The sequence below is a fragment of the Dendrobates tinctorius genome, unplaced genomic scaffold (assembly GCF_039654945.1).
Source record: "Dendrobates tinctorius isolate UK_male_01 unplaced genomic scaffold, ASM3965494v1 ptg000030l, whole genome shotgun sequence".
In the NCBI taxonomy this organism is placed as follows: domain Eukaryota; kingdom Metazoa; phylum Chordata; class Amphibia; order Anura; family Dendrobatidae; genus Dendrobates; species Dendrobates tinctorius.
The window spans coordinates 46070075-46095460 of NW_027361698.1; positions in this window are offsets into that span (position 1 = coordinate 46070075).

The window sequence follows — 25386 nt, forward strand, 5'->3', positions numbered from 1 at the left end:
CTAGAAGTGAGCCCTGAACTCTGCTCAATCTTTCAGCTCCTCTCCTCATGTCCACACATGTTGCCCTCCTCACACAAACTCCTAATTTTCCCTTCCTGGCCCCCAGAGTGCAGCTCTTCCCCCATTTTTGGGTTCAGAGCTCCCTCTGCTGGCCTGGAGTGGGAGCTGTGTTGTGTGTTGTGTTTAACTGACAGAAAGACCCTTCATTGCATCCAAGCATGACATCACACTCCCTAGGAGGAAGGTAATGCCATTGTGGCGACCATACTCCTGGGGGCGCCACATGCATATCCTTCTAAGCATACATAAAGGATAATTGGCTATACATTTTCCAGCATGTATATCAATCCAATTTCACAAGCCTTGTTGTATCATTCAGAAATAAAGTCTAACTAAAATTCCTAAACTACAACTACCACTACATCAACTAGTATCTACTATTTCTGCAGCCTGGTCTCTTATATCATATTATGTTGCATGTGATATCTCAACCTTGCAAAGTAAGATGAGAGGAATTCCACCTCTCCCAAATCTTTTCAAATTTACCCGGGCATCCCCTATTTTGGTATAACGTGCGCTCATATGGAACAATCGAATTAACCAACTCAATCCAAAATCTAAGGGAAGGACATGAGCCTCCCATCCACCGCAATGCCAGCACCTTCTGTGCCATAAACAGTGTTTCGCGCAGGAAGACCCCAGTATAGCGATCCCAAATCTCCTCCTACCATACCCCAAACAAGCAGACCAATGGCTCTAGTGGGACAGGGGTTTGTACCAGGGATGTCAGTAGTGAAGTCACCTCTTTCCAGTAATGTAGGATAATGGGACATTGCCACACCATATGAATAAAATCCGCATCTGGCAAGTGACATCGCAAACATTCTGATGATTGAAGCTGACCCATCCTAAAAAGTCGCATCGGAGTCAAATATGATTGATTTATTATATATAATTGTATCATTCTGGTATTAATAAATGGTGATTCTCCGATCGAGATTCCAGAATCTTCTCCCACTCCGCTCTTTGCGTATTAGGGATGAGTCGTTCCCACTTCCTCTTAATAGAGCTTATGGCAGATCCTGCCCCTACTGACAGCATGTATGTATATAAAGAGGATATGAGACCCTGGGGACCCTGCAAATTAAGGATTCCTATCAGAGGTAAAGATGAAATAGTACGGCCCACACCCCTACCCCTCATATGTGTTTGAAGAGCCGATCTCAGCTGCAGATAGCAAAAAAATTGAGATCTCTGAATATCATGTGTGACCTATAATTGTTCAAAAGACTTTAAGATCCCTTGGTCACACAAGTCTCCCATTGAAGAGACGCCATACTGAATCCAAAAAACGGTGGATGGGTGATTTAGTAATCCCGGAAAATAGTTATTATTCCACAGGGGCATTTCAGCTATAAAATCTTTAAACCCAATTACGTTCTTGATTTGCCTCCATATTAATCGTGCCAGCCGGAGCAGGAGTAGCAGACATGGGACATTAGTTTCCTCCAACTCAAGGAACCCTAATGGGCAATCCGCTTGTGCAGTGTGAAGCAAGTGACTTTCAGAATTGGGGAGGCAATTACCCGGCATCCATTTACTTAAAGCTTTAGCCTGCCCAGCTAAGTAGTATAGGAAAAAATCTGGCAATGCCCCACCACCCTACTTTGGTCTTTGTAAAGTGGACAATTTAAGTTTGGGCCTAGTTTTCCCCCATATAAAGGACGTGACCAGGGAAATGAGATTAACAAAAAAGGACCTGGGCACGGCTACTGCACTGTGCTGAAGGGAGTAGCTAAAATTAGGGAGCAATATCATTTTAATTAGGTTAATGTGTCCAGCCACAGATAATGGGAGCCTACTCCAGGATGCAAATTTAACTTTAGCTAGTTCCAGCAGTGGGTGGACATTAAGTTATAGATCAAGCGTACTATTTTGAGATATGTGGATGCCCAAATATTTAAAACTAGACACAATAGACAGTGAGGAGAGAGCCTCCAGCTGGGACATCGGGGCATGGAAAAGGGGTAACAGGGCAGACTTTTCCCAATTTATATGTAAACCTGAATATTTACTGAATCTATCTATAAGGGATATCACCTGTGGCAAAGTATCTTCCGCATCATTCAAGAATATCACCATGTCGTCGGCATATAGGCCTATGGTATCCACCAGACCTGCTATATCTATACCTTTGATATTAGGGGAGGACCTTATACGTATTGCTAGTGCCTCAATCGCAAGGGCGAAGAGGGCCGGGGAAAGAGGGCAACCCTGACAGGTTCCCCTATGTGATGAGAAAGACTCAGATATAGAGTTATTTACTATAATATGGGCCTTGGGTTTCATATATAATATTTTAATCCATGTTATAAATTTATTGCCAAAGCCATACCTTTGCAAACATGCGGAGAGGAAAGGCCATTCAAGAGAGTCAAAGCCTTGGCAGCATCTAATGATGCCAATGCCCATTTGTTGACTAGCATTAGGGAACTATATTGGACTATTGACTGGACTCTTCTGATGTTAATGGAAGTACTTTTACCAGGCATAAAGCCTGCTTGATCAGGATGTATAAGGTTCAATAAAATTGAATTCAGTCTAGTAGCTAGGATCTTGGTGAAAATTTTATAGTCCACATTTACTAACGAAATGGGGCGATAGGATCCACATTCCAAAAGGTCCTTCCCCTCCTTCCGAAGCACTATGATGTTAGCCTCATAAAAGGATTCAGGCATAGAATTCTCTTCCCAAATTCCCCGAAATACCTTCACCAAAAGTGGCGTCAATATATCCCGGTATTTCCTATATAATTCAATAGGGAACCCATCAGGTCCAGGGGCCTTCCCAGAAGCCTTGTCTGTCATAGCATTTTCTATCTCCTCTGCGGTGAACACAGCGTCCATAAGGGCTCGCTGCTCAGGCTCTAATGTGGGGAATGATACATCTGGCAAATAGTCTAAACACCCCAAAGTGTCAAAGTCACTTTTAGATTCATATAGTGACCTGTAGTAGTCCTGAAAACAGCCAAGAATCTCCTCGGTCGAAGACTCCAATAGACCATCCGCCCTACGAATCTGTAACATTGTGTTAGAGGTGCTATGTTGGCGCACCAGATAGGCCAAGAATTTGCCCGTCTGGTTCCCCAATTCGAAATAAGATTGACTGGTAAAGAATAGTTTACGCTTAGATATAGTGTCCACATGCTGAGTATATAACCCTGGGCAGCCAGCCACTCAATCCTGTTCCCACTGGTTTGGTTAGATATATATATGTAGCCTCTGAGTCTTTCAGTCGTTGCTCCACCTCATCATCCTTTCTTGAGGTTAGCCGCTTAATATAAGAGATCGTGGAGGACAAACAGCCCCTCAGGTATGCCTTAAGGGCATCCCAAAATAAATTAATATCTTGAGGTTCCGGGTGGGACGGGATGAATCAATGCAACTGATCAATCGTACTGTCAGGAGGTCCCATCAATTTTAACCAGAAAGGATTCAACTTCCAAACTATCCCATTGTTTACTTGCCCATATTTGAGTTTAAGGATGACCGGGCTATGGTCTGAGATCCCTCTACTTCCATGCTCTATATCAGCCACCCACATTGCCAGACCGCTAGAACCAAATATATAGTCTATGCGTGATAGACAGCGTTTAGTGGATGAGTGGCAAGTGTATTCCCTTAACTCAGGGTGACACACCCTCCACAAATCCAACCACCCGCCACCCCCCATTAATAATGACAACAGGGTTGTAGTCGGTGGAGAGGACCCCCCCAGTCACTCCATCATCCAACCTCAATTTATCAAGGCAATTGTTCATGACCATTTTAAAGTCTCCCATACAAATAACATCCGCTTCTGGGTAATTAAAGGCAAAACTCATTGCCTTCTGCAGAATGGATATACGAGCCGGGGGGATTAGAAATACATAAGACCACATATTTCTTGGTGTTTATCAATTCATGGACAAAAATAAAACGACCCTTAGGGTCCCTCCGAGTCTCCCTAGCTTCCCATCTGACGTCTATATGTACCAACAGTGAGACCCCTCTCGAGTAGCTGGTGTGGAATGTATGGACAGACCTTTATACCTAAGGCTTCTGTATGAACCCCGCTGTATCCCTGGTCAGGTGCGTCTCCACTAAGGCCACAATGTGAGGGCGATAATGTCTGATCTGTGAGAAAACCTTGATCTTTTTTCGAGGAGTTACACAAGAGAAAAGTGTATGCACCAAAATACAGGGATCCCTGTATTTTGGTGCATACACTTTTCTCTTGTGTGGCTTCATGTTCATTTGTATGCATCAGGTGATCGAACTTCAAATTATTGAAAACTTAAATTTAGGATGGTGCCCATTTATTCTATTTTTTTCGAGGAGTTTTTATACCCCTCACATTCCATGTCATACATATCAACTCAGACCCCATGTTTTACTCCGCTGAATATGGTGCATAATATTACCCGGGCAAAATTTAGAGATATCACCTAGAGACTGAAATTGTGGTTGGCTGCGATTACTACCTAAAAAATACAAAAAACCACTAAGGAAAAAAAACAAAGTGAATAAACAACAAACAACGTGGGAGCAGAGTCCTGTACTCCCATCACGAAGTAAACAAGGGGATACCATCACTGAGCCCAGTGTCCGGTATTGTTGGTAACTTGGATGCTTTCGAGTAAAGCTCTAATCAGCCGATTAATAGAAAAATACCAACTAGTAATAGATATGTTAGGATTCCTTTACAGCAGACCCTTTGTGAGACCGTAGCCACTCCGCCTCCTCCGCTTGACCTGTAAAAAACAAAGTAGAACCCTCGTGGACCACCTGGAGCCGGGCCGGGTAAATCATCGAGTACATAAAATTCCTCTCCCGAAGATGCCTTTTAACTTATGTAAACTGTTGTTTCTGGAGTTCCATAGAGTAGTCTGGGAAAATCGAGATCGTGGCATTGTTGAACTTGATAGGACTCTTTTGCCGCGCCAGACGCAGAGCCACGTCTCTATTCCTGCAGTTGAGGAGATACGCCAGAAAAGGTGTAGGTTGGGCTCCAGGAGGAAAAGGCCTAGTAGGGACCCTGTGTGCCTTTTCCACCCCAAATATTGGGGAGAATTCTTCTCCCAAAGTGGTTTTAAGCCAATCTTCTAGGAATTGCTCCGGGTGTTGTCCTTACGAGTGCTCAGGTAGACCAATAATTCGGCTATTATTCCGACGCATTCTATTCTCCAGGTCATCTGCTTTTTGCCTCCACGCGTTCATAGAGCCTACCACTTTCGTTAGTTTGGCTTCCATGGGTGTGATGGTGCCTTCTACCTGGGATACCCGCGTCTCTACCTCCGTAATGCGGCCCTTCATGGCTTGCATATCTTGTCGGAGGAGTCCCACCTCGGTGTGCACGTCCTCTATCTTCCCAGACAGAGACGTCCTGGTTAAGGAGATGGCCTGCATCAGTTGTTCAGACGCCTGCTAAAGGGTTAATTCCTCTTGCTCACTCTCCTCCCCACCCTCAGAGGGGCGGTTCTTACGCTGAGCCTGTGAGGGATTATTTTTAAGAGATCTTGAGCCTTCAGCATGGTCTATTCTGGCATATTACTTCAGCTTTTCAGCCGCCCCAGACCCCTTGCAACGACTCATTTCAATAGCAATAGGGCACAGCCACATATTAGAGACAACCTGAATCAAGGTTATAGACGGAGTAAAATAATCAGATAGTGGCTGCAGGGTCCCAGGAGCAGAACAGACCTGCAGAGTCACACAGGGAGGCAATGTCCAGCTCCGAGCAGCAGACAAGGCCCCTTATAGCCCGGGGAGAGACCCTCAGCACCCCACAGGGACAGCAGCCAGAGAGGGATCCAAGTGCCTACAGTAATGGCGCCGGCAGGCCAGGTGATGTAGCAAAGAGGAGGAACGCGGGGCCCAATCTTTCAGGTCACACACCACTTGTCCCTCACAAGTATTCAGGGTGTCTGCTCACCATCCGTCAGCGCTGCAGCGAGGGAACCCGGCGCCACATCTCTCACAGGCAGAGCATGCGCCTCCAAGATGGCCGCCACCCCGTGCAGGCCCCGCCGGCCGCCCCGATCTTCACAGCCGCAGGCACCCAGGAGTCCAGCCCCACTCTCCCGTGGGGGTCCAGGAGCGCCCCAGAGTCTAGAGGGGTCCGAAAATTAGCAAATGTGCAGCAGAGGTAAGGATCTGCTGGTCGGATGTCTTCAGGATGGCAGGAGCTCTTGCCAAGTGCGTCCTTACGCCGCCGCTACAAAGCCACGCCTCCAACCCCCCTATTTCTAACTCCAGCTCTAACCCCAACACACCCCTAACCCTAATCCTAACACCAACACAACCTTAACGATAATCCCAACCATAACCCTAACCACAAACCTAACCCTAACAGACCCCTAACCCTAGTATCAACCCTAACCCTAATCCCAACCCTAACCGCAATCCCAACCATAGCCCCAACCCTAACCCTAGCCCCAACCCTAGCCCTAACTTTAGCCCCAACCCTAACCCTAACTTTAGCCCCCACCCTAACCCTACCTTTAGCCCTATCCCTAACTTTAGCCTCAACCCTAACCTTAACTTTAGCCCCAACCCTAACCCTAACTTTAGCTCAACTCTAACCCTAATGGGAAAATAGAAATAAATATTTTTTTATTTTATTCACCCTAATTAAGGGGGTAATAAAGGAGGGTTTGATTTACTATTTTTTTTATTTTGATCAGTGTGATAGGGTCTATCACAGTGATCAAAATGAACCAATAGGAAAAATTTCCTATTGTTGCAGGGTGCAGGATGACAGATCTCGAAGGGCGCACTGCGTATGCGCCCGCCAATTTCTTCCCAGAAAAAGACGCCGTGGGGGGATGCAGGAGGGTTCAGGGACACCGGGAGGTTCTGGGTGAAATTGGGGGATCCTATTTCTCTCTCTTCTGATGTGTGATCACATCAGAGGAGAGAGAAATTAAATGGAAAATCTGACTTTTATTTTTCTGGTCGCTGTTATACCGTTAATAACGGCGATCTCAACACCGGGGTCAGTAAAAACCAATCTGAATCATGTTCTCCAGGGTCTCAGCTACCCCCGGAAGTCAAGACCCTGGAGAAATTCCGACTTTGGGGGCGCTATACCCTTATTCTTCAGCAATGGCACTGTGGTTTAAGTACCCTTAACTGCCGCCAATGAAAGACGTATCGGCGGTCGTTATGGGGTAAGAAGCCCTCCTACTCTGCACTCAGTACCTGTATTAATTTCTCCTGTTTGAATTTGTTAACTTAGTCACCAAATTCATCCAGCAATAGTCAATATCCTATCACTTCTCAAATCTATACATCATCATTTATGTTGCCAAAAAATATCAAAAGAATGGAAACAACAAGAAGCATGTAATATTTTCATTAAAAGATATGAACTTTATTAGAACAAGTGAAAAAAGATATATACAAAAAAGGTGCAACAAAAAAAAGGGACCAAAAACCAAGGCTGTTCTAAATAATACACGGACAGCACTAACATGTAGATAGCACCAAAAATATAGAATGAGAAACCGGAGTTGTACACTCAAAGGGTAGCTATATAATGGTTTCTGCTATATAAATATGCTTGCCAAATACTATAACCTCCTACCCATAAAGCATAAAAAGAGTGCTTCCAAAATGACAGAAAAAATCCCAATTTGAATCACCGGCTGTTAAACCAACATACCCCCAGTAACACTGACCATAATAGGATATATAAAAGGGCTATACCTGTCACCAAAGGCGCTGTCCCCGCACATGCAATGGAGTCCCTCTACATGTTACTGCTGTCCACAATGAAAATTCCCTATCGGTTTACTATCTGTTAACCATGTAGTTGTTTTTATATCAGCGGTAAATCTTTTTCTTACCAGTAGGTCGCCAATATTTTTCTTTCTTCTATAAGTAACTAACGGTTTATTCTGAGCTACAGTACTAAGGTCTCGCTCACTTTCCAATAAATGCCAGTTTTTTCTGATCGCAATCTTTATCAAACTCATATTTGGGTTATTTCTAAAAATAAAAAATAAATCTTTGCTTTCTTTTAATTATATCAGATCTTGGCTTTTTTATTAATTCTGCGTGCGTTTTTTCTTTGGCTCTATTTTGTGCCTCTTTTAGTAATGTTGAAGGGTAACCCCTAGCTCTAAAGATTTTTGTGAGTTTTATTTTTTGAGTTTCAAAACCTGCATCACTACTGTTGATTTGTCTTAGGCCGAGGTCACACTTGCGAGTCTGATGCGAGAAACTTGCGCATCAATACCCGGCACTACCGCCGGCAATCAGGACCGGAGTGTTAGGCTGCATAGAAATACTCTCCGGTCCCGAGTGCCGGCGACAGTGCCGATGTAGCAGGCCAGATTAAACCCCCCACCCAGAATATACCCAGGGTTAAAGTGGCCTAGCAAAAACCTCCAAAACCAGGTACAAAGGATTATATAGTCTATGAGAAACCAGAGGAAAAATAATCCTTAAAAATTAACTTTTAATGAAATCACTAAAAAACCTATAAAGGTACAATTACCAAGATATACAGGGGGTCAAGCATATAAGTCAAACTTTGACGTTCTAATTAATTCACAGAATGAGGGGCAAAAAAGCTACATCGCCCTAGTACGCCCTAATAAGGCCCTTCCTGACCGCGGAGGTTGGCACCCTAGTTATAGACGATATGGCGCCCCCGCTCAACGTCGGCGTCCCTAATAACGCCCTAGACCTCCCTATGTATACAAAAATTGGGGACACAAAAAAATCACACACTCACACCCACAATACTGAAAATTGGAAAAAAGTGAGGAGACAATTAGTCTCGTTCAAAAAAGTGCTTAGTGCTGTAAACTTATCTCGTAGTAAGCACACTGCAAACTTATCTCGTAGTCTAAAAGGTCTTTTACATGAAAATATTTCAAAAACTGGGTTTTCTGCAGGTCAAAAATAGGACTTATCTCGAAGTCACAAAATGCTAGCCTGCAATAATAAACCCTAATATAGGGAATGTACCAGAGAAACGTCTACAGAGAGATAGATATCTAAAGTCAACAGTGTACAAAAAATACAAATAATAGTCCACAGTTTAGGACCAGCACGAAAAATATTGTACACACTGCACAATAATAGCAGCCAATTAGTGTCTGTCAAGCAGCTGTTTGCACATGCACAGGGTTTAATGAGGTTCAGTCCACCTCATCCAGCATACATATCATAACGGTGTAACCAATAATGTAGCAGCAATACAAAGCAATCCTTCATGAGGTTATAAAATCACATCCCCTCAGAACTTCTTAATTTTTTAATTTTTCATGTGGCAAGCAAAAAATAGCACAAAGCAATGACCCTTTCCAAACAGTCAGCAAATTATAAAGCCGAATTGTGCTGAAAATATTCAACCTAGAAATGCTGGAGATCATGAAAATTCATGTAAAAAATAACACAGCCGTATTTATAGATCAAAGATATCAACTTTTCAAAGGGTTAACGTTGCTCATTTAAAAAAATACCACATGAAACTCTGTCTATGGGCAGAGACACACTGGCAAATTTTTCGTCCGAGAATCGGTTCGTAAAACTTGCCCTGGCCAGCACCTCTCCTGACCTGAACTTGACAGCTGCATAGTAATCATTCACACTGTCATGCTCAGGTCAGGAGAGGTGCCGGCCAGGGCAAGTTTTACGATCCAACTCTCGGACGAAAAATTTGCTAGTGTGTCTCTGCCCTAAAGCAGAATGTGCAGTGCATACTTCTCAGCCATCAATGCAGACACAAGCCCTGGTTCCCTATGTGGCAGGAAAGAAATAGCATAGTACAATTGTCCTTTTTAGGAAACCCATATGTTAGATAAACAGATAATGCTAACAACATTCCTCATAATGGTGCGAGAGACCAAAAAGATTCAAGTGTAAAATGACACAGCAATGCTCATCAGTTCACCAGTCATGGTTTTTTAGTGATTCAATTAAAAGTTAATTTTTATAGTGGCCTAGGCCAGATTATACCCCTCCAGGTCAGAATATACCCCAGCTTCTGTAGAAAAAAAAACTTTTTGTAGTTCCAGCACACGATATAGGAAAATTAAAAAAAGCCTTTATTTAGTCCATCATTAAAAATTACAATACCATGTAATAAAAGCCTACACACGCTTTTATTACATTTGGTATTGTAATTTTTAATGATGGACTAAATAAAGGCTTTTTTTAATTTTCCTATATCGTGTGCTAGAACTACAAAAGTTTTTTTTTCAACAAGAATTTTCTCCCAGATGGGGATGGATTCATTCCGTGCACCGAGATCATGGAAAGGAGGACTGGGCAGGCTGGACCAGGTGAGCTGAAGATTAATTCTATATTCCCAGCTTCTATAGATCAGATTTTTCACGCGTTTGAGAACCATTGAGTGATATACTCAAGAACGGATCCCCAGGAAGCACTCGGGGCCCCAGACAGTGCACAGGGCCCCAGGCAGCACACAGGGGCCCCAGGCAGCACACGAGAGGGCAGAGAAAGCGCACGGGGCCCCAGACATCGCACAGGTTTGAGTGATATACTCAAGAACGGGGCCCCACACAGCACACAGGGGGTTCCAGACAGCGTACAGGGGGGCAGAGACAGCTCACAGTGGCCCTGAGTGCTGTATCTTCCCCCTTGCCTGCTGTCTCTGCCCTCCTGTGTGCTGTCTCTGCCCCCTGTGCACTGTCTCTGCCCCCCTGTTTCCTGTTTCTGCCCCCATGTGCGATGTCTTTGCCCCCCTGTGCGCTGTCTGGTGCCCCATTCTTGAGTATATCACTCAGGCCTTAGCTAGCCTTAATGAATTCAAGTCTCCAGGTCCAGAAGAATTACACCCCAGGGTACTGAAGGAGACAGCAGAAGAAATTTTTGAACCCCTCACCATAATCTTTGAAAATTCGTGGAGAACAGGAGAAGTCCCAGAAGACTGGAGATGAGCAAATGTTGTTCCTATCTTCAAAAAGGGGAAGAAGATGGACCCAGGCAACTATAGGCCAGTGAGTCTACCTTCTAGACCAGGAAAGATCTTTGAACAAATTATTAAACAACATGTATTTCAGTACCTGGATAAGAATGAAGTGATTAAACAGTCAGCATGGGTTTGTAACTAATAAGTCATGTCAGACTAACTTAATTTCCTTCTGTGATGGAATCATTGATTTGGTGGATCAAGGAAATGCTGTAGATATAGTATATCTTGACTTCAGCAAAGCATTTGACAAAGTATCTCAAACAATCCTTATTGAAAAAATGACTAAGTATGGAATGGACAAGGCAACTGTTAGGTGGATTCATAACTGGCTTTGTGATCGGACCCAAAGAGTGGTCGTAAATGGCTGCACATCCAGTTGGAAGAATGTCTCAAGTGGGGTACCACAGGGCTCTGTCCTGGGCCCTGTATTGTTCAACATCTTTATCAACGATTTAGATGAAGGAATTGAGGGTAAACTGATTAAATTTGCTGATGACACAAAGCTAGGAGGGATAGCTAATACTAGAGAAGAGAGAGAGAGGATTCAACAAGATATAAATAAAGTGGAGCAGTGGGCAGCAACTAACAGAATGGTTTTTAACAGGGAAAAATGCAAAGTACTACATCTGGGCAATAAAAATGAAAAAGCATATACAGAATGGGAGGAATAGGGCTAAGCAACAGCACATGTGAAAAAGACTTGGGTATACTAATAGATCACAGACTGAATATGAGTCAACAGTGTGATGCAGCAGCAAAAAAGGCAAATGCAATTCTAGGATGTATTAACAGAAGAATACAGTCTAGATCACGTGAAGTCATTATTTCCCTCTACTCCTCTTTGGTTAGAACTCATCTGGAATATTGTGTCCAGTTTTGGGCACCACATTTTAAAAAAGACATCAACAAACTGGAGCAAGTTCAGAAAAGAGCGACCAGAATGGTGACCGGTCTGCAAACCCTGTCTTATGAGGAAAGATTGCAGGATTTGGGAATGTTTAGTTTGCAAAAGAGAAGACTGAGAGGAGACTTAATAGCTGTCTACAAATATCTAAAGGGCTGTCACATTGTAGAAGGATCAACTTTATTCTCATTTGCACAAGGAAAGACTAGAAGCAATGGCATGAAACTGAATGGGAGGAGACACAGAGTAGATATTAGAAAAAACTTTTTGACAGATAGAGTGATCAATGAGTGGAACAGGCTGCCACGAGAAGTGGTGAGTTCTCCTTCAATGGAAGTCTTCAAACAGAAGCTGGACAGACATCTGACTGGGATGATTTAGCGAATCCTGCTTTGAGCAGGGGGTTAGACCAGATGGCCCAGGAGGTCCCTTCCAACTCTACGATTCTATGATTCTATGATTTAATACTGTGCAATGTCTGTGGCCCCTGTGTGATGTTTGGGGACCCTGTGCCATGTCTGGGGCCCCTGTGCACTGACTAGGGCCCCAATATTAAGTATATCACTCAATGGTTGTCAAAAGCGTGAAAAATCTGATCTACAGCAGCTGGGGTATATTCTGGTGCAGAGGGGTATATGTTGGCCTATGCCACTTTAACCCTGGGTATATTCTGGGTGGGGTGTTAATCTAGCCTGTTACACTGGGTATTGATGCAAGAGACTCGCGCAAGTTTCTCACATCATACTCGCAAGCCTGACCACGACCTTAATCTAAGGTACTAACTAAAAGGTCCCCCTTTTTTAATATGACTGGGGTATGCACTATTAGGGTATGTGCACACGTTGTGGATTCTGGTGTGGATCCGCAGCAGATTTGGCCCTGCGGATCCGCAGCAGATTCTCATGCGGTGTACAGTACCATTTTATCCAATGCAAATTAAAAAAATTCACGCGGAAATGCAGCATGTCAATTCTTTGTGCGGATTCTGCAGCATTTTTACACCTATTCCACTATAGGAATCCACAAGTTTAAAAATGCAGTGCAAATCCACACAAAAAACTCAGAAAATCCGCGCTAAATCCGCAATGAATCCACAGGTAAAATGCAGGTCATTTTACCTGCGGATTCTGCAGATTCCACGCAGAAAAATCCGCACAGAAATCCGAACGTGTGCACATACCCTTACATTACAATGACAACGTATGGGAAAAAAATTGGCTATGCACATGCTGCGGAAAATTCCGCACAGAGTCCGCAGCTGTTCACTTTTCACAGTATGTCAATTCTTGTGCGGATTCCACAGCGTTTTTACACCCATTTCATTATAGAAATCCGCAGCTGTAAAAACGCAGGTCAAATCCGCACAAAACCCTCAAGAAATCTGCGTAAAAATGCGTGGATTTTGACCTGCGGATTCTGCCAAGAGATTCAGATTCTGCACGGAAAATTCCGCACAGCAATCAGCAACGTGTGCACATACCCTCATAATGCCCATACAATAAATATATCATCCACATATCGATGATACACATGGCTATATCTAGACAGCTTGGCCCCCACCATTTGCTCAGTCTATTTTCTGCCTACGTTTGTGTCTCATCTGGTCTCACTGACAATATATGTTTGGGGGCTATCTATTCCTTTGGTGATCTGCTCCAGGGCAGTTCAGATTTCACCTTTCTTGCTTTAGGCTTAGTTAGTTCTCCGGCTGTACCGATGTGTCTAGGGCATCGTAGGAACGCTCCACGGCTACTGCTAGTTGTGTTGATAGGATCAGGGGTCTGCAATCCGCTTAGTTACCAACCTCTCTGGTTTCCTGGTGGCTTAGCCTGTTCCTGCCATCCTCCTCGGTGACCCATTCATAACATATGAGGTCGGATTTCAGCAACTGGGTCCTCTCCCAGTAGTTCAAAAGTATCTGGAAAACTCTCCTCAGTGTACAATAGTTTTCATCCTGAGAGCCATGTTGTGCTCTCTAGTTGACTTGCGTCAACTGCTCTAGTTGCGTGATCTGCAGGATTTTTGTCCATGGGAATGTAATGCCACTGTTTTGGTTGAACTGATCTCCTTATTCGTAGCACTCTGTTGTTGACATAAACATAGAATCGTCTGGTTTCATTGTGGATGTATCCTAGGACTACCTTGCTGTCTGAGTAGAACTTGGCTAATGTCAGGTCGATATCCATCTCGGATGCGATGAACTCAGCTAACTCGACGGCTAAGACTGCTGCTCAAAGCTCCAACCTGGGTATAGTGTGCTCTGGCTGTGGAGCAAGTTTGGCCTTCCCCATAAAGAATACAATGTGGCTCTGACATTTGGAGTCCACAGTTTTGAGATAGGCAACAGCGGCAATTGCTTTGACAGAAGCATGTGCAAATACATACAGTCTTTGGCTTTGTATTTCTGTAGACGTGTATGGTCATGGAACATTCAGGTTGGAGAGGGCTGCTAAAGAGTTCTTCCATACTTCCCACTGGATTCTCTTATCAGGAGGCAAAGGTGCATCCCAGTCAGATGTTTCCTTAGTTAAGTCTCTTAGTAAGGGTACCGTTACACCTAGCGACTCACCAGCGATCCCGACCAGCGATATGACGCGGTCAGGATCGCTGGGTGGTCGCTAGTGAGCTGCCACTCAGGCAGATCTCACCAGCGACATCGCTGGGGACGGGGATTGCTACTTACCTGTCAGACGCGGCGATCCTGCGTCCTCCTGCCCGGCTCCACGCGTCGCTTGTCGTCACAGCAGGAAGCGCCGCAGGAAGTGACCGACGAGGAATGGTCCAGCAGCTTCTCGCGCGATCAGCGATAACCAGCGGGGGAGCCGGTCGGAGGTAAGTATCACATGTAGCGATATCGCTAGCAATATCGCTATAACGTCACAAAATCGGTGACTTTACAGCGATATTGCTAGCGATATCGCAGTGTGTAACGGGGGCTTAAGGCTTTCCCTTGTATAGCAACAAGAGCTGCAAAACCCAAGGGATCGTACAGGCTGTTGATGGTAGACAGGACACCTATGCGTGTGAAAAGCTTTTCTTCCTGGCTGACCTGAAAGGTAAAAGTGTCTGACTGTAGATTCTAGAGAAGCCCGAGGCTGCGTTGCATTGGTGTTGGGTCTGACCCCAGGTCCAAGTCTCTGAGACTGTTACATAAGTCTTGTGAAGGGAATGCTTCCAAGAGTTCTTGGCTGTTTGAGGCTATTTTGTGAAGCCTGAGGTTAGAGCAAGCAAGCATCTCTTGGGCTCTCCTGATAAGACTGATGGCAGTCACTTTTGAAGGCAAGGCTTTCAGACAGTCATTAACTTAAAAGTCCTTTTCTGTGAATTGTCTGACATCTGATCCGTATTCTGTTTCTCCTTCTTGAGCCAACCTTTTGAGTCCATAAATGGCGACTGCAGGTGAAGGACTATTGCCAAAGATGTGCACTCTCATGCGATACTTAGTGACCTCTTTAGTAGGATCATTGTCTCTGTACCAGAAGAATCTTAGGAGGTTCCTGTCTCTCTCTCTCACAAGGAAACAATGGAACATTTGCTGGATGTCAGCGATGAAAGCAATGGAATCCTTCCGGAAGCGCATAAGTACTCCCAGCAGTTTGTTATTGAGGTCTGGTCCTGTCAGTAGAACATCATTCAGGGAGCTATCATCAAACTTAGCACTGGAGTCAAACATCACTCTAATTTGGCCCGGTTTCTTAGGGTGGTATACTCCAAACATGGGTAGGAACCAGCATTCTTCAGAGTCTTTGAGAGTGAGAGCTAGTTCTGCATGGCAGTTCTCAAAAATCTTTGACATGAAGGAGAAAAAGTGATCTTTCATCTCTGGTTTCTTTTGCAGATTATGTTTGAGAGATGTGAAACGTTTTAATGCTTGATTTAAGTTGTTCAGTAGACGTGGTCTGTGGGTTCTGAAGGGAAGAGGCGCGACCCAGCTGTTGGTCTCATCCTTTACAAGTCCCTTGTCCATTACCTCTAAGAACAGCTTGTCCTCTACCGACATTGCCACTTGGTTGTCTTGCTTGGTTCTCTGGAAGACTGTGCACCCTAACTGATCCTCTTAGCTTCCTGACACGATACTGCTGTCATGAGTAAAGTGTATTAAATGATAAGGCAGTTGGATGTTGTGTGGTAGTTTCTAGACATGGAACTCGTTGTTGCAATGTTGAAAAAGATAGGCGTTCTTTCTCCAGTGTATTTGTTAGCATACTTGTGACAGAAGATGGGGCGTGCATATGTCCCAAGCATACGTTTCCTATTATGACTCTTTCTAGGTTAGCTTTTTGGCATAGGGAGCATTGTGGAATCCATTGATATGACATCTCACTTTCTGGATCTGTAGGATATCTTTTCCCAACAGCAGTATTATCTGAGCCTGATGGTCGAGTTCCAGTATAAGGTGTGCCATGCGTTTTAAGTGAGTGTGATGGATTACCACATCCAGCGTAGATATTTCAGATCTGTTGTCTGGGATCTGATTACACTCGATGATTGTAGGTAGTGGTAGGCAGAATTGTCCATCTAAGGACTCAATTTGGTAGTCAGTAGCTTTCCTAACTGCTGTTGTCACAGTACCTGCACATGTCTTTAATGAGTACGGGGTGCTTGGCCTTTTGATGTAGAATAGGTCAAAGAATGCTGATCTGGCCAAGGATCGATTACTTTGATCATACAAGATAGCATACAGTCTTACAGCTTTGTCTCTATGACCTTTTAGGTACACTCTGACGAGGCATATTTTTGAACAGGAACTACTGTTTATTGTCCCTTTACAGACTTCAGTACATTGTGAAGTGATCTCTGGCATAGCTGCATCAGTGTTTCTTTCCTCCCCGCCATGCTCACTGTCAGCTGGCGTGTTTTGTGTGCTCCATGGCGCTGGACCAGGGTGTAGAGCAGTGTAATGATCTGTGGTGCCAAATTCTGTGCATTTTACTCTGAACTTACAGTCCTTGGCGAGATGAGTTGTGGATGAGCAGCACTTGTAGCAGATACCGTCCTCTTTCAGGAAGCTTCTGCGATCTGGCATAGATTTTCCTCTGAAGGCTCTGCATTTCAAGAGAGGATGAGGCTTTTGATGGAGCAGGCGCTGCTTGTCAGCTTCTTGTACCTTTGTCTTTAATTGAGAGCAGCCAGCAGATGTAATTGGAACTTGGAGAAGAAACATAAGTCTTGTGCACTGCCACAGATGTTCTGCGTGGGTTTGCAACTGGTGACGGTGTGGCACATGACATTGCAAAGTCAAAGCTGGGATCATTTCTGATTGTCGCTTGTTCGTGTATAAAGTCTACAAAAACGGAGAAGGGAGGGAATGGAACACTGTGTTTGTATTTGTGATGGAACCACGTGTGAGCCACCTCTCCTGTAGCTTGTAGGGCAACTTTAGGACTATAGAGTTAACACCTTTGGCTGAGTCAACAAATGCAAGTCCTTGCAGGTCACCTTCACATTTGGCAACTAGGACTCCCTTTAGCAGGTCACTTAGTTCTCTAAGTTTCTCGAGACCTTTGTTAGATATTTTAGGAAAGTCATTGATTCTTTTGAACAAGGCTCTCTCTTTTACCTCTGCTGAGCCGTAACACTCATCCAGCCTCTTCCAGATCTCTTTGAGGCCGATTTGAGGGTGGATTATATTAATGTCTCTGATCCTTACTGTGTGCTTGACTGACTCTTCTCCTAGGTATTTGACTAAGAGGACTATCTTTTTCCTGTGTTGTAGCCCCAAGTCTCTAGTGACATTTTGGAAGGAAGCTTTCCAAGCTCTGTAACCTACAGCGTGGTCAGTGAATTTCATGAGTCCCTTGACCACCAGATCACGTCGTGTGAAGAACTTTGCAAATTGTGTTGTGAACCAGTTATTCCATGGTGCTTTACAAGTGAAAGGGGTTAGCTAATGAAAACAAGTACAGTAATCTTAAACAATACAATTCACGACTGGTACAGGAGGAAAGAGGACCCTGCCTGTGAGGGCTCACAATCTACAAGGGATGCGTGAGGATACAGTAGGCGAGGGTAGAGCTGGTCATGCAGCGGCTTGATGGATCAGTGGTTACTGCAGGTTGTAGGCTTGTCGGAAGAGGTAGGTCTTCAGGTTCTTTTTGAAGGTTTCGATGGTAGGCGAGAGTCTGATATGTCAATGCAGAGAGTTCCAGAGTAGGGGGGATGTGCGGGAGAAATTTTTTATGTGATTGTGGGAAGAGGAGATAAGAGGGGAGTAGAGAAGGAGATCTAGTGAAGATCGAGGGGTGCGTGCAGGTAAGTATCTGGAGACGAGGTCACAAATGTTTGAAGGACACAGGTTGTGGATGGCTTTGTATGTCATGTCCATTCTTCTACGCGTAGTGGTGGTGCCTGTGGTGTCTTCGGCATTGGAACGAGAGATTTGTGAGGCCCAATCTCTAGCTCCTTCCTCCATACCTGATAATAAGCTCTTTGTGCCTGTTCAGTATCGGTTAAGGGTGCTTCAGGAGTTCCATGACTCAGCTTTGAGAGGGTATCCTGGATTCTCGGCCACACATAAAGCCATTGCTAGGTGGTTTTGGTGGCCTTTATTGGCTTCTGAAGTCACTGGATTTGTGTCTTCCTGTGAAACGTGTGTTCGTGCTAAATCCTCTCATAACCGGCCGGGGAATTGATGCCACCTCCAATTCCAGATAGACCGTGGACTCATCTTTCCATGGATTTTATCCCAAATCTTCCTCCCTCTAATGCCAAAACCGTGATCTGGGTAGTTGTTGATAGGTTCAGCAAACAGGCGCATTTTGTACCTTTGGCAGGCCTCCCTAATGCTGAGACTCTATCTAAACTGTTCATTGAGCATGTGGTCCGATTGCATGGTGTGCCTGTCAGTGTGGAGGGCTTTTTGTAAAAGGCTGGGTATCAGTATGACCTTTTCATCAGCCTACCATCCCGAGACCAACGGTCAGACTGAAAGGACTAATCAGTCTTTGGAGCAGATATTGTGATGTCTTGCTACATCCAGACAGGATGATTGGTGCTCTGCGGTACCCATGGCAGAGTTTGTGTTCAATAATAGTGTCAATCAGTCTACTGGCACTTCCCCATTCTTCTGCAACTATGGGTTTCACTCTCAATTTGGTGCGATTTCCCGGATTTCCCAGTGTCCAGGGGCTGATTCGGCCTTTTTGCAGTTGGGGGAGATCTGGGGGGAGGTCCAAAGAAACATTGGGGAGGCTCAGGGCAAGTATAATTTTTTTGCTGATTAATGACATTCTGTGGTGCTGGCCTACCAGGTGGGGAAAAGGTATGGTTATCCACCAAAAATGTTAGATTGAGGATTCCTTCTGCTAAGTTGGGTCCCAAGTTTATTGGCCCTTATGAAATTTTAGAGGTGGTTAATCCTGTGGCCTTCTGTCTGAGCTTGCCTCCATCTTTGCGGATCCCCAATGTATTCCATAAGGCGCTTCTGAAGCAGTCGGTACCTGCCTCTGGTGAGTCTCCCTCGCTCCCGCCGCCTGTTGTGGTAGATGGCCAGAACGAGTATGAGGTGGAATAGGTGGTGGATTCTCGTATGTTCTGCCATTCACTTCAGAACATGGTCCATTGGAAAGGATACGGTCCTGAGGACCGGTCGTGGGTGCCGACGTGATCGGTCCATGCGGATTCGTTGGTCCGGGCCTTTCACGCTCATTGTCCAGGGAAGCCTGGAGGTCTTGTGGCCCCCCATTGAGAGAGGGGTACTGTCATGTCATGATCAGTCCAGAGTTTGCTTTCTGCTGTTTTCTCTTTGGGCTGGTCATGCAGGGGTTAATCCCTTCTGCCTAGTTCTGGAGCTCGCTGACCTATTTCTGTCCTCTGCATCCTGTGGGCCAGCGTCAGCTATACTGCAAGCTTCCAAGCTAGTGCCTCTGACCTGCATTCCTTTAGTGTTCCTCCTGCTCCCTGATTTACCTGGACTTGTGTATGACCCGGCTTGCTCTCTGGACTCTACTTCTGGTTTTTCCATTTCTGATACCACGCTTTCCGACTGGCTTTGACCCTTTGGCTTGTACCCTGACAACGTCTTACGTCTTATGTTTCTGATACTATGTTCCTGGTAGGTCCTGTCTTCTCGCTCTTCCCTAACTACACACTTGCTGTCTCCCTTGGTACTTCTGCTCCTTACAGTTGCTGACTTTGGCTAGTCTGACCACTCTTTCATTACCTGTGACACCTGTGCTCTTGCTCTGTGTTACTACGCTGTGTGGGTGCGACCTCTCTTCCCTCACCATCACCCCCTGGTGGAGGTTGCGCTGTACTACACTGCAGCAGCACTTTACAGCCTTTAGACGCACAGGTGAAAGTTTTCGATCCATCAAAAGTTGAAAAGTTCTTGGCCTTCACACAATTAAAGCAAGACATACAGGGGGAATGGAAAGTATTCAGACCCCTGTAAATTTTTCACTCTTTGTTTCATTGCAGTCATTTGGTAAATTCAAAAAAGTTCATTTTTTATCATTAATGTAAACTCTGCAACCCATCTTAATTTAAAAAAAAAACAAATGTAGAAATTTTTGCAAATTTATTAAAAACGAAAAACTGAAATATCACATGGTCTTAAGTATTCAGACCCTTTGCTCAGTATTGAGTAGAAGCACCCTTTTGAGCTAGTACAGCCATGAGTCTTCTTGGGAATGATGCAACAAGTTTTTCACACCTGGATTTGGGGATCCTCTGCCATTCTCCCTTGCAGATCCTCTCTAGTTCCGTCAGGTTGGATGGTGAACGTTGGTGGACAGCCATTTTCAGGTGTCTCCAGAGATGTTCAAAAATGGTCACAGAGTTGATCTGAAGCCACTCCTTTGTTATTTTAGCTGTGTGCTTAGGGTCATTGTGAACCTTCGACCAAGTCTGAGGTCCAGAGCACTCTGGAAGATGTTTTCATACAGGATATCTCCGTACTTGGCCGCATTCATGTTTTCTTCAATTGTAACCAGTTGTCCTGTCTCTGTAGCTGAAAAACACCTCCATAGCATGATGCTGCCACTACCATATTTCACTGTTGGGATAGTATTGGACAGGTGATGAGCAGTGCCTGGTTTTCTCCACACATACCACTTAGAATTATCATCAAAAAGTTCTATCTTCATCTCATCAGACCAGAGAATCTTATTTCTCATAGTCTGGGAGTCCTTCGTGTGTTTTTTTTAGCAAACTCTATGTGGGCTTTCATATGTCTTGCACTGAGGAAAGACTTCCGTTGGGCCACTCTGCCATAAAGGCTGGTGGAGGGCTGCAGTGATAGTTGACTTTGTTGAACTTTCTCCCATCTGCCTACTGCATCTGTGGAGCTCAGTCACAGTGATTTTGTGGATCTTCTTTACCTCCCTCACCAAGGCTTTTCTCCCATGATTGCTCAGGTTGGCTGGACGGCTAGGTCTAGGAAGACTTCTGGTGGTCCCAAACTTCTTCCACTTAAGGATTATGGAGGCCACTGTGCTCTTAGAAACCTTTAGTACAGCAGAAATGCATTTGTAAACTTGGCCAGATCTGTGCCTTGCCACAATTCGGTCTCTGAGCTACTTGGCCAGTTCCTATGACCTCATGATTCTCTTTTGGTCTGACATGTACTGTGAGCTGTAAGGTCTTATATAGACAGGTGTGTGGCTTTACAAATCAAGTCCTATCACTTTAATTAAACACAGCTGGACTCCATTGAAGGTGTAGAACCATCTCAAGGAGGATTACAAGGAAATGGACAGCTTGTGACTTAAATATGAGAGTCTGAGCATAGGGTCTGAAGACTTATGACCATGTGATATTTCAGTTTTTCTTTTTTAATAAATTTGCAAAAATTTCTACATTTGTTTTTTTCAGTCTAGATGGGGTGCAGAGTGTACATTAATGAGAAAAAAATAAACTTTTTTGAATTTGCCAAATGGCTGCAATGAAACAAAGAGTGAAAAATTTAAAGGAGTCTGAATACTTTCCGTACCCACTGTATGTAAACCACACAGGAAATAGCATTTAATTGCTGTGTCTGATCTTGTTAATCCTGTAGAATGTAAACCTGAAAGGGCTGGATCCTCTCCCCTCTGTATCAGTCTGTCATTGTTAGTTTGTTTACTGTAAGTGATATCTGTAATTTGTATGTCACCCCTTCTCATGTACAGCACCATGGAATCAATGGTGCTATATAAATAAATAATAATAAGAATTCTTTGCTGGGATCATAATGACTGTGAGCTAGCAGGTCACAAAGATTGCTTGATCTTTTCGCCACAATAGATGGAATAAGTGGTAGCAATTGCTTCAAAACAGGGTCTGTATGCAGTGTGGGCCAGTGTTTGTTCAAGATCTCTTGAAATTGATGCCACTTGTGATAGCCTGTGATGAATCGCACTTGATTATTTCTCCCCTCTTCCATACCGATTTTGTTATCATACAGCAATTTACTTCTGGGTGTATTCTTAGCTCGTAGATTTCTCCTCTGTATTGTCCTTTTGCTATACCTCTACTCCTGAAACCTCTGTGTTAATTCTCTCGACTGGTTTTCAAAGGCCTCTTCATTTGAGCATTTCCGCTCAACCCTCAAAAATTGGCCGATGGTGATTCCACGCATAGTTGCTTGGGGGTGGACAGAGTGGACATGGAGGACAGAATAGCTGGCCATTGTTTTTCGAAATATATCTTTCCAGGATCTGCATCAGCTGGCTCCATGCCCCACTGCATGGGACTGACATTATACACCTTTTGGTCATGAGACATTATCATTTCTATCTTGAGAAGACTGGATGTCTGTACTCCAGACTAGAGATGAGCGACTTTACCTTTTTTAGAGTCAAGTCGGGTTTCATGAAACCCGACTTTCTCAAAAGTCGAGTAGAACGGGGGCATGGCTATGTAGCCAAGGAGAGAGAACGCACGCTGAGGGAGCTCCTGCATATCCTGCCTTATCCTGCACCAGATCTTCTTACTGTGACATCTCTGGTGACATCTGGGACCCACCTTGGACGTCGGGACCCCCCTGGGCCCCCGCGAAAGGACATAGAGTGGCTCTGGTGTGCTGGTGGCCAGAGGGACTGGAGTGAGCGGTGGGGCCTGCACGAGGCGGCGGCCATCTAAGACGCACACTCCATCAGTGAGAGCTGCAGCGTCCAGCCTTCACCGCCGCAGCACTGCCGGGCTGTGGCCTATATCCGGGAAGCGTAGGGGATATGAGGTGAGTGCCCTGGAAAATTGGGCCCCTCGTTCCCCCCTCTTATTAATATATCCACTTGCCTGTTGGCGCCATTGCTGTGGGGACTTCTGTTCCCCTCACCGCTGCTGTCTTTGTGGGGCCGCCTGCTTCTCCTCTTCCCTGGTCACAAGTGGCTTCATCGATACAGCACCAGATACTGTGCCTATTGATCTGTGTGCCCCCCCCAGCTCCTGGGATATAATTAATTAATATCAGCCCTGCTGTGCTTACAACTGGAGGGGAAATCTTCGGGGAATATACCTCTACTCATCCTGCTGTGCCACATCAATAATGGCCATGAATCAGTCTTAAGGATCAGCAGTGGCAGAAAAGTTAAAAAAGTTTGTCAGACCCGACCCCTCTGAAAGTGCACGGTCTCTTAGAAATAATCCTCCACAAGCTCAGTGCAAAAATTGTCCCCCTGGGGGTGAGGAAGAGAGCGAACAAGAAGAACTGACTTTTAAACAGGCATCTGAACAACTGACGCAGGCCATTTCCCTGACCAGAACATCCCTGACTGATAAAATAGAGGATGTTTACACTGAGGTGGGGCGACTTCGGCAAGATTTGCAAGTCATGAGAGGACGCATTACTGAAGTGGAGACAAGAGTGTCCGAGGTGGAGGACTCCATTACGCCTATGGAGGCCAAATTAACCAAGGTGGCAGGCTCTGTGAACACCTGGAGGCAGAAGGCAGATGATCTGGAGAACAGAATGCGCCGGAATAATATCCATATCATTGGTCTGCCAGAATGCTCAGAAGGTCAGCACCCTGAGCAATTTCTGGAGGGCTGGCTCAAAACCTCTTTGGGAGATGAATTCTCTCCAGTATTCATCGTCGAGAGAGCTCACAGGGTTCCTACAAAACCCCTTCCACCGGGAGCCCCACCCAGACCCTTCCTGGCACGTCTCCTCTACTGTAAGGCTAGAGACACCATTCTGCGCCTCGCGCGACAAAAAAGTCCCATCAAGTTCGATACTGCTGTGATCTCGATTTTCCCAAATTACTCCATGGAACTAAATAAACAGCGGGCACAATTAATCGAAATCAAGAAGTGGCTCAGAGAGAGAAACATTATGTATTCGATGATCTATCCGGTCCGACTTCGGGTTGTCCACGGGGGCTCCTCTGTGTTTTTCACGGATCCGGCGGAGGTGACTGAGTGGCTGCGGTCCCATAAGGGATCTCCTGCGAAAGAATCCTAATGTACTTACTGCTAACCCGTATCCTTCTATTAAAGATCTACTTGGAGCCTTCCTGGCATGTATACAGTTAACAACAATACCGGACACTGAGTTCAGTGATGGTATCCCCTTGTTTAGTTTTTGATGGGAGCGTGGGACTTTGCACCTATACTGTTAGTTTTTTATTCTGTTTTCTTTTTTCTTTATTTGTTTTTTTATTTGTCAAAAGTTTTAGTTCTTGTTGTTACCTAGGAAACAATTGCAGCCACTGCCAGATCTATTATCTGTGTGATATCTCTGAATCTTGCTTGAACACTAACCTACATTATATCCAAATGGGTGAGAATGGGATCTGAATTGATATGTATGATCTGGAATGTGAGAGGCATAAAGACCCCTCGGAAGAAAATTAAGGTGTTCTCACAAATTAGGCAACACCGCCCTCACATTGTGGCTTTGGTTGAGACCCACCTGACTAGAGATACAGTTCAGTGTGTTCAAAAGCTGTGGGTACAATGGTCTATTCATACATTTCATACCAGTTATTCAAGGGGAGTTTCACTACTAATACATAAAGGATGTTAGGTGGGAAACTAGGGAGGCCCGATAAGATCCTGAGGGGCGTTTTGTGTTTGTATATGCACTGGTAAACTCTAGGAAATATGTAATTCTATGTATTTATAACCCCCCTCCAGCCAATGTGTCAATTCTCCAAAAGGTATTGAGTTTCGCCCTGAATTATCCAGATGCAGATATTATTTGCATAGGTGTTTTAACTTGGTCATGGATAACCGTCTAGACAAATTAAGACTGGGTGATGGTATACAGAGTGGGGGCCCCGCCGCCGACTACATCCCAATTGTCACAATTTATGGAAGGTAGTGAGTGGCTGGATCTATGGAGACTGCGTCATCCTGAGACGAGAGAATATTATTGCCATTCATCCACTAAGCGTTCCTTGTCTCGCATATATAATATCTTTGGATCCAGCAGTCTGGCAATGTGGGTGGATAGTATTGAGCATGGCAGTAGGGAGATTTCGGATCATAGTCCGGTTATTCTTAAGCTTAAATATGGACCGTTGAATAACAGGATAACATGGAAATTGAACCTTTCCTGGCTGAAACTGGTG